The 9,395-nt window shown below is 42.5% G+C and overlaps 1 pseudogene across 1 annotated transcript; it reads right to left on the bottom strand.

Moving 5' to 3' along the window:
• Nucleotides 1–5,110: 5,110 nt before the first annotated feature.
• Nucleotides 5,111–7,096, bottom strand: LOC309817082 (large ribosomal subunit protein eL31-like; annotated as a pseudogene). The gene has a single exon. The product of its transcript is annotated as a large ribosomal subunit protein eL31-like (transcript).
• Between the last annotated feature and the right edge of the window lie 2,299 nt (nucleotides 7,097–9,395).

Below are 9,395 nucleotides of genomic sequence, written 5' to 3'. Positions count from 1 at the left end.
GCTGAGTAGTATCCATTGTATATATGTTCCACACCTTCTTTATCCATTCATCTGTTGTTGGACACTTAGATTGCTTCCACATCTTGGAAGCTGTAAATAATGCTGCAGTGAACGGTGGGTTGCACGTATCTTTTTGAATTAGTGTTTTGGGGGGTTTTTTGTATGTATACCCAGGAGTGGAATTCCTAGGCCATATGGTAGTTCAATTTTTAGTTTTTTGAGAAACCTCCATACTGTTTTCCACAGTGGCTGCTCCAGTTTACATTCCAACAGTGTACGAGGGTTCTCTTTTCTCTACATCCTCGCCAGTATTTATTATTTATGTTCTTTTTGATGATGGCCATTCTGACAGGTATGAGGTGATGTCTCATTGTGGTTTCGATGTGCATTTCCCTGATGATTGGTGATGTTGAGCGTCTTTTCATGTGCCTGTTGGCTATCTGTATGTCTTCTTTGGAAAAATGTCTATTCAGGTCTTCTGCCCGTTTTTTAATCAGGTGTTTTTTTTTTATGTTGAGTTGTATGAACTATATATTGATATTCTGGATATTAACCCCTCATTGGTCATATCGTTAGCAAATGTTTTCTCCCATTTAGTAGGATGTCTTTTCGTTTTGTTGATGATTTCCTTTGCTGTGCAAAAAGCTTTTAAGTTTAATTTAGGTCCCATTTGTTTGTTTTTGCTTTTATTTTCTTTGCTTTAGGAAACAGATCCAAAAAAATACTGCCACGATTTATGTCAAAGAGTGTTCTGCCTATGTTTTCTTCTGGGATTTTTATGGTTTCCGGTCTTAACATTTAGGTCTTTAATCCATTTTGAGTTTATTTTTGTATATGGTGTTAAGAGAGTGTTCCAATTTCATTCTTTATATGTAGCTGTCCAGTTTTCCCAGCACCACTTGTTAAAGAGACTGTCTTCTCCACTGTATATTCTTGCCTCCTTTGTTATAGATTAATTGGCCATAAGTGCACAAGTTTATTTGTGGGCTCTCTATTCTGTTCTATTGATCTATTTGTATGTTTTTGTGTCAGTACCTTAGTGTTTTGATTATTGTAGCTTTGTAGTACAGTCTGAAGTCAGGGAGCATGATTCCTTCAGCTCTGTTCTTCTTTTTTGAGACTGTTTTGTCTATTTTGTGTTTCCGTACAAATTTTAAAATTATTCTATTTCTGTGAAAAATGCCATTGGTATTTTGATTGGGATTGCACTGAATCTGTAGATTACCTTGGGTAGTATGGGCATTTTAACAATATCAATTCTTCCAGTCCAAGAAGACAGTGTATATTTCCATCTGTTTGTGTCATCTTCAATTTCTTTCATTAATGTCTTACAGTTTTCAGAGTACAGGTTTTTTCCCCTAGGTATTTTATTATTTTTGATGTGATGGTAAATAGGATTGTTCCTTGATTTCTCTTTCTGATAGTTCATTGTTAGTGATTACAGATGCAGCCAATTTTTGTATATTAATTTTGTATCCTCCAATTTTACCAAATTCACTGATGAGGTCTAGTAGTTTTCTGGTGGTATCTTTAGGATTTTCTATATATAGTATCATGTTATTTGCAAACAGTGATCATTTTACTTCTTTTCCAGTTTGGATTCCTTTTTCTTTTTATTGCCTAATTGCTGTGCCTAGGACTTCCAATACTATGTTGAATAAAAGTTGCGAGAGTGGGCATTCTTGTCCCTAATCTTAGAGGGAATGCTTTCAGTTTTTCACCATTGAGAATGATTTTAGCTGTGGGTTTGTCATATATGGCCTTTATTATGTTGAGGTATGTTCCTTCTATGCCCACTTTATGGAGAGTTTTTTTTTATCACAGTGGATGTGGAATTTTGTCAAAAGCTTTTTCTGCATTTATTGAGATGATCATTTGGTTTTTATTCTTCAGTTTGTAATTTGGTGTATCACATTGATTGATTTGCAGATATTGAAAAAATCCTTACATTCCTGGGATGTCCCACTTGATCATGGTGTATGATCCTTTTTTTTTTTTTTTTTTTCTTTTTGCTGTATGCGGGCCTCTCACTGCTGCGGCCTCTCCCGCCGCGGAGCACAGGCTCCGGACGCGCAGGCCCAGCGGCCATGGCTCACGGGCCCAGCCGCTCCGCGGCACATGGGATCCTCCCAGACCGGGGCACGAACCCGTATCCCCTGCATCGGCAGGCGGACTCCCAACCACTGCGCCACCAGGGAGGCCCTGTATGATCCTTTTAATGTACTGTTGGATTTGGTTTGCTAATATTTTTGAGGATTTTTGCATCTGTGTCATCAGTGATATTGGCCTGTAATTTTGTTTTTTGAGATATCTTTGTCTGGTTTTGGTATCAGGGTGATGCTTGCCTCATAGAATGTACTTGGAAGTGTTCCCTCCTCTGCAATTTTTGGAATAGTTGGAGGAGGATAGGTGTTAACTCTTTTCTAAATGTTTGATAGTATTCACCAGTGAAGCCATCTGGTCCTGGACTTTTGTTTGTTGGGAGTTTCTAAATTACTGATTTGTTTCATTACTGGTAATTGGTCTGTTCATATCTTCTACTTCTTCCTGGTTCAGTCTTGGGGGATTGTATATTTCTAAGAATTTGTCTATTTCTTCTAGGTTGTCCATTTTATTGGCGTAGAGTTGCTTGTAGTCTCTTAAGATCTTTTGTGTTTCTGTGGTGTCAGTTGTACTTCTTTTTCATTTCTGATTTTATTGATTTGGGCCTGCTCCCCCCCCCTTTTTTTTTCTTGGTAAGTCTGGCTAAAGGTTTATCAAATTTCTTTGTCTTTTCTAAGAACCAACTTTTAGTTTCAGCTTTTAGATCTTTTTCTTTTCTTTCTTTTTGTCTCTATTTTATTTATTTCTGCTCTGATCTTTACGACATCTTTCCTTCTACTAACTTGGGGTTTTGTTTGTTCTTCTTTTTGTGGTTCCTTCAGGGGTAAGGTTAGATTGTCTGAGATTTCTCTTGTTTCCTGAGGGAAGCTTGTATCACTATAAACTTCCCTCTTAGAACTGCCTTTGCTCTGTCCCATAGAGTTTGGAGCATCATTTTTTTTCATTTCCACTTGTCTCTAGGTATTTCTTTATTCCCTCTTTGATTTCTTCAGTGATCCATTGATTGTTCAGTAACATATTGTTTAGCCTCCACGTTTGTGTTTTTTGCAGTTTTTTCTTTATAGTTGATTTCTAGTTTCATAGCATTGTGGTTGGAAAAGCTGCTTGATATAATTTTAATTTTCTTAAGTTTACTGAAGCTTGTTTTGTGGCCCAGCATGTGATCTATCCTGGAGAATGTTCTGTGTGCACTTGAATTTGTATTCTGCTGCTTTCAGATGGAATGTTCTATGTATATCAGTTAAGTCCATCTGGTTTAATGTGTCATTTAAGTAAGGCCATTGTTTCCTTACTGATTTTCTGTCAATGGATGATCTGTCCACTGATGTAAGTGGGGTGTTAAAGTCCCTTACTATTATTGTTACTGTCAATTTCTTTCCTTATGTCTGTTAATGTTTTCCTTACATATTTTAGGTACTCCTGTGTTGTTTGCATATATATTTACAATTGTTATATTTTCTTCTTGGATTGATCCCTTGATCCTTCTTTGTAGTGACCTTCTTTGTCTCCTGTAACAACAGTCTTTATTTAAACTCTATTTTGGGGAATTCCCTGGTGGTCCAGTGGTTAGGACTCCACGCTTTCACTGCAGGAGGCCTGGGTTTGATCCCTCATCAGGGAAGGAACTATTAATCCCACAAGCTGCATGGCGTGGCCAAAAAAAAAAAAAAAAAAAAAAATCCTGAAGTCTACTTTGTCTGAAAAGTATTGCGACTCCAGCTTAGTTTTGATTTCCATTTGCATGGAATATCTTTTTCCATCCCCTCAATTTCAGTCTGTTATGTGTCTCTAAATCTGAAGTGAGTCTCTCATAGTCAACACATATGCAGGTCTTTTTTTTAATCAATTCCGCCACTCTGTCTTTTGATTGGATCATTCCATCTATTTATTTACATTTAAGGTAATTATTGATATGTATGTTTTTATTGCCATTTTGCTAATTGTTTGGGGGTTGTGTTTGTAGTTCTTTTTTTCCTTTCTTGTTCGTGATTTGATGACTGTCTTTAGTGTTGATTGTATTCCTTTTTCTTTTTGTATGTGTATCTGTTATAGATTTTTATGTTTTTTTGTTTTAATATTTTTACTGAAATATAGTTGATTTGCAGTGTTGTGTTAATTTCTGCTGTACAGCACAGCGACTCAGTTTTACACATATATACATTACTTTTAATATTCTTTTTCATTATAGTTTATCATAGGATATTGAATATAGTTCTCTGTGCTATACAGTAAAACCTTGTTGTTTATCCATTCTGTATATAAAAGCTTACATCTGCTAACCCCAGCCTCCCACTCCATCCCTCCCCCACCCACCTCCCCCTTGGCAACCACCAGTCTGTTCTCTATGTCTGTGATTCTGTTTCATAGATAGGTTCATTTGTGTCATATTTTAGATTTCATATATAAGTTATATCATTATGGTATTTGTCTTTGTCTGACTTCACTTAGTATGATAACCTCTAGTTGCATCCATGTTGCTGCAAATGGCATCATTTCATTTTCGTAGCTGAGTAGTATTCCACTGTATACGTATACCACATCTTCTTTATCCATTTATCTGTTGATGGACATTTAGGTTGTTTCCATGTCTTGGCTATTGTGAATAATGCTGCTACGAACATAGGGGTGCATATATCTTTTTGAATTATAGTTTTGTCTGGATATATGCCCAGGAGTGGAATTGCTTTATCATATGGTAATTCTACTTTTAGTTTCCTGAGAAACCTCCATACTATTTTCGACAATGGCTGCACCAACTTACATTCCCACCAATAGTGTTAGGAGGGTTCCCTTTTCTCCACATCCTCTCCAGCATTTATTACTTGTAGACTTTAATGATGGCCATTCTGACCAGTTTGAGGTGGTACCTCATTGTAGTTTTGATTTGCATTTCTCTAATAATTAGCAATATAGAGCACCTTTTCATGTGCCTATTGGCTATCTGAATGTCTTCTTTGGAGAAATGTCTATTTAGGTCTTCCGCCCATTTTTCGATTGGATTTTTTGTTGTTGTTGAGTTGTATGAGCTGTGTGTATATTTTGGAAATTAAGCCCTTGTTGGTTACATAGTTTGCAAATATTTACTCCTGTTCTGTAGGTTGTCTTTTTTTTTAATGGTTTCCTTTGTTGTGCAAAAGCTTGTAAGTTTGATAAGGTCCCATTTGTTTATTTTTGGTTTTATTGCCTTGGGAGACTGACTTAAGGAAACATTGGTACAATTTATGTCAGAGAATGTTTTGCCTATGATCTCTTCTAGGAGTTTTATGGTGTCATGTCTTATGTTTAAGTCTTTAAGCCATTTTGAGTTTATTTTTGTGTATGGTGAGTTTATTTTTGTGTATGGTGACGGTCTTTTCACCACTTGCTGAAGAGACTATCTTTTTCCATTGTATATTCTTGGCTTCTTTGTCAAAGATTAATTGACCATAAATGTGTGGGTTTATTTCTGGGCTCTCTATTCTGTTCCATTGATGCATATGTCTGTTTTTGTGCCAATACCACGCTGGTTTTTTTTTTTTTTTTTTTTTTTTTGCGGTATGTGGGCCTCTCACTGTTGTGGCCTCTCCCGTTGCGGAGCACAGGCTCCGGACGCGCAGGCTCAGCGGCCATGGCTCACGGGCCCAGCCTCTCCGTGGCATGTGGGATCCCCCCAGACCAGGGCACGAACCCGTGTCCCCTGCATCGGCAGGTGGACTCCCAACCACTGCACCACCAGGGAAGCCCTACCATGCTGTTTTGATTACTATAGGTTTGTAGTATTTTCTGAAGTCTGAGAGGGTTATGCCTCTGAGATTTTTGGTTTGTGGTTACCATGAGGTTTTTATGTAGCAGTCTATATATATACGTAATTGTTTTAAGTTGCCAACCTCTTAACTTCAGATGCATTTGAAATACCCTACATTTGTACCCTCCTCCCCTCACGATTACTGATTTTTTTATATAGTTATTTTTATTTATATTATCTATTTTGTTTTGGCTGCATTGGGTCTTCGTTGCTGCGCGCAGACTTTCTCTAGTTGCAGTGAGCAGGGGCTACTCTTCGTTGCTGTGTGCGGGCTTCTCATTGCAGTGGCTTCTCTTATTGCAGAGCATGGGCTCTAGGCACACAGGCTCAGTAGTTGTGGCTCGCGGGCTCTAGTGCGCTGGCTCAGTAGTTGTGGCGCACGGGCTTAGTTGTTCCGCGGCATGTGGCATCTTCCTGGATCAGGGCTCAAACCCATGTCCCATGCATTGGCAGGCAGATTCTTAACCACTGCACCACCAGGAAAGTCCCCAATTAATATTTTTGATATATTTTACATCTGATTATTTCGTGTATCCCTTAACTGCTTATTGTGGGTTTAGGTGGCCTTACTGCTACGTCTTTTAACCTTCCTACTAGCTTGGTGCGTGAATGATTTCCTACCTTTACTGTATGTTTGCCTTTACTGATGAGTTATTTCCTTTCATAATTTTCATGTTTTTAGTTGTGGCCTTTTCTTTTTTTTTTTTTTGGCAGCAGCTCTGTAACTTTATTGGACAGTCAGCAGTTAGTTCTCATCCACATTAACTGCCTGTAGGTTTTTGAAAGTGGTGACAGGTACACAGGTAACCAGCGCATAGAGCTTGTGTGCTGAGTCTTCCTCTTCTTTCCGTTTTCTGGGCAACCGCACACGGATACGGTATGGGACAGTCCTTATTCCCTTGGCCCAGACAGCTTTGTTGAGCCTGGTGTCAATGCGTACGTCTGGAATTCCCATCTCCTTCATGGCAAATTCCCGTATTTCTCTGAGTGCCCGAGGGGCACGCTTCTTGAAACCCACTCCAGGGATGCGCTTCTGAATGTAGGTGGTGTGTTGTTCTCTGGTCACCACCTCGTCGATGGTGGACCAGCCCTTCTACTTGCCGCCCTTATTTGCGGGAGCCATCGTGCCCGGCCGGGGTTAGAAAAAACTAGTTGTGGCCTTTTCTTGTTCACTTAGAGGTTTCTTTAACATTTGTTATAAAGCTTGTTTGGTGGTGCTGAACTCTTAGCTTTTGCTTGTCTGTAAAGCTTTGTTTCTCCACCCAGTCTGAACAAGAGCCTTGCTAGGCAGAGTCTTCTTGGCTGTAGGTTTTTCTCGTTCACTGTAAATATATCGTGCCACTCCCTTCTGGCCTGTAGGGGTTCGGCTGAAAAGTCAGCTGATAGCCTTGTGGGAGTTCCCTTGTATGTTGTTGTTTTTCCCTTGCTGCTTTTAATAATCTGTCTTTAATTTTTGCTGTTTTAATTACAGTGTGTCTTGGTGTGTTCCTCTTTGGGTTAATCCTGTGTTGGACTCTCTGTGCTTTCTGGACTTGGATGACTGTTTCCTTTTCCAGGTTAGGGAAGTTTTCAGCTATTATGTATTCAGATATGTTCTCAACCCCTTTCTCTCTCTTCTCCTTCTGGGACCCCTGTAATGAGAATATTAACATGCTTGATGTTGTCCCAGAGGTCTCTTAAACTGTCCTCTTTTCATTGTTTTTTCTCTCAGCATCAGTGGTTTCCACTACTCTTGTCTTCCAGCTCGTTGATCTGTTCCTCTGTATCATTTAGTCTACTGTTGATTCCTTCTAGTATATTTTTCATTTCAGTTATTTTTCATCTCTGGTGGTTCCTCATATTTTCTGTTAAAAACTCTAATTTCTTGCACTGTGCATCCATTCTCCTCCTGAGTTTTTTGATCATCGTTACAGTCACTACCCTGAACTCCTTCTCGGGTAGATTGCTTATCTCCACTTCCCTTAGTTCTTCTTCTGGGCTTTTATCTTGTTCCTTCATCTGGAACATGTGCCTGTCACACCTCATTTTGCCTAGGCTGCTGTTTGTATTTTTATGTATCTGGTAGGTTGCTTATGTTTCCCGACCTTGGGGAAGTGGCCTTTCGTAGATGTCCCATACATCCCAGCAGTGCACTCCCCTCGTCACCCCAGCTATATGCTCTAGGGTTTCCCCTGTGAAGGCGGCGTGGGTCTTTCTGTTGCGCCGGGCTATGTGGGCAGGCTCGCTTGGCCCTCGCCCAGTTGGTTGCCAGGCTCTGCCTTGCGTGGAAGCTGCTGGCTGCTGCTTGGCAGGGCCAGGTCACAAGGCGGCTGACGGCGGGGCCCCAGGGGGCCCCAGGGCTAGTGCTGGCTCACTGGTGGGTGGAGTCAGGGTCCAGGAGACTCCAGGGCGGTGGCTTGCCCACTGGTGGGTCCTGGGGTTAGTGCCAGACTACTGGCAGGCAGAGCCGGGTCCTAAGCCTGGTTGCAGGACCCAGAGGTCCCAGAGCTGGTGTAAGATCACTGGGCTGGGGGTGGTCAGGTTGTTCCTAACACAGTCAGGTGCGGGGTGTCCTGAAGCGTGTGCTGGCCTGCTAAGCGGCCAGGGCCTGGGCCCAGCTTGTCCCAGGGCAAGGTCTGGCGTGCCGTGGGCGGGCTGAGGGATTGTGGTTCTCTTGCATCTGGCGTGTGCCCCCTGGTGGGGGTGGCAGGGCCTGGGGCTGGTGCCTGCTCACTGGGGCCTGGAGCTGAGTCCTGGGCTGTCTGGTGGGCAGGGTTGTCTCCAGGCAGCCTGTCTGCTGCTGGGTGGGGCTGTGTCCCAAGCCAGCTGTTCGGCCGAGGGTTCCCAGCACCAGTGCCTACAGGCTGCTGGGTGGGGCCCAGTCTTGGCGCCAGAGGAGCCAGAGGGAGGATCCCACAGCTGTACCTGCCAGCACCAGCATATGCACGCAGGAGGCCCAGGAACGGCTGCTGCCAGCATCTGTGTCCCCAGGGCGAGCCGTAGCTGCTTCCCGCCTCTCCAGGAGACTTTCGAAGACCAGCAGGTAGGTCTGGCCCAAGATCCCAGGAAATTACAGCTTTTGCCCCGGGTCCCGGAGCGTGGGAGACTGTGCGTGCCCTGTAAGAGGGAGGTCTTTCTTTCCCCCAGCCCTGTGGAACTCCTGAAATTAAGCGCCACTGGCCTTCAAAGCCAAATGCTCTGGGGGTGCATTTTCCCAGGGTAGGACCCCTGAGCAGGGGGGCCTGATGTGGGGCTCGGAACTCTCCCTCCGGTGGGAGAACCTCTGCCACGTTAGTTTTTCTCCAGTATGTGGGTCACCCACCTGGGGATGTGGGCCCAACTGTATGGCAGGTCCACCCCTCTTAACTGTCTCGCTGTGGTTCCTTCTTCATGTCTTTAGTTGTAGAAGATCTTTTTGGTAGGTTCGGTCTCTTTCACCGACGACTGCTCTGTAGAGTTGTGATTTTGGTGTGCTCGTGGCGGGGGGGAGGTGAGCTCAGGGTCTTTGTACTCTGACACCTTGGCTGAT

The sequence above is a fragment of the Mesoplodon mirus genome (assembly GCF_964341445.2).
Source record: "Mesoplodon mirus genome assembly, chromosome: 15".
NCBI classification, from domain to species: domain Eukaryota; kingdom Metazoa; phylum Chordata; class Mammalia; order Artiodactyla; family Ziphiidae; genus Mesoplodon; species Mesoplodon mirus.
Note: the sequence above shows the minus strand (reverse complement) of the source record. Positions and strands in the feature narration are given on the sequence as shown.